Here is a 1,156-nt window from a genome sequence, read left to right as displayed (position 1 = left end):
ATTTAACAAATGATGATTTTAATATTTAAAAATCATTGTCAGTACAATATTAACAATTTAAACCTGCCATAATGATTATTTGCATTTTAGAAACAAGTTATATTAAAATGAAAAAAAAAGATTGAAAAAAAAAAAAAAAGATGAGACAAAAATGATAAAAATATTAAAATAAAATAAAAATATATATACACATATATATATAATATATAAACTATTAATATTCTTCTATTATTTAAATTGCACATTGCATTTGTAAAGAATGATTATATGTTTTGTGGTGATTTTGGTGAAAAAGATCAGCGTGAACATTCTGCTAAACATCTTGCTGATTTTCTTGTCTTGGAGTCAAACTCTTCATTCTGAACTCACTGAGCGGCTTTAACTCTCATTATTACAATAGTCTGGTGTGTTTTTATGAAGAACGGGGAGTTTTTCCAAGACATTTTGGTCAAACGCAAGTCAAAGCAGGTCAGTCCAAACTCCTGCCAACACACTTTACACAGCCAGAATCTGTAATCGTGCTTTAAAAAGTATGAAAGTTGCATTTATTTTGGCACATGGAGAACCGAGCTGCTGAACGAGGAGTTTTTATTGGAAACAGTCTTAAAAGACTCAGATCCACGCGGACAGAGAGAAGTGTGCTGACAGCCATAAAATGTGCATGTGTTTCTGAGAGTTTCTTCAATAAGACATTAAATCTGAGCGATGTGGCTCCTTCAATGCAGGAAAACGAATGGATTAAAAAATAAGTTCAAAAATTACATAAAAATTTTACAAATTAATATGTAGTATAAGATAATATTTAAAATATTATATAATATATAATACATATATGTATGCACAATTAAAATTTTTTACATTTCACTGCAAAATCTAAATAAATAAATAAAGAAAGAAAATGAAGCCATTAAATTATTTAATGAAGAAATTTAAACATTTAAAATAAAATATGCAATACTGTTATTTTCCTATTGTTTTCATTATTTACATTGCACAGTACATTTGTAAAGCATGATTATATGTATAAATCACTTACTTTTGAATTGAATGTATGATGGTTTTAATTTAATTTAATTTAATTTAATTTAATTTAATTTAATTAAATTTTTAATTTAATGTAATTTAATTTAATTTAATATTTAATTTAATTTAATTT

The sequence above is a fragment of the Sinocyclocheilus rhinocerous genome, unplaced genomic scaffold, assembly GCF_001515625.1.
Source record: "Sinocyclocheilus rhinocerous isolate Xijiao unplaced genomic scaffold, SAMN03320098_v1.1 scaffold1174, whole genome shotgun sequence".
Lineage (NCBI taxonomy): Eukaryota > Metazoa > Chordata > Actinopteri > Cypriniformes > Cyprinidae > Sinocyclocheilus > Sinocyclocheilus rhinocerous.
This window is presented reverse-complemented; position numbering follows the sequence as displayed.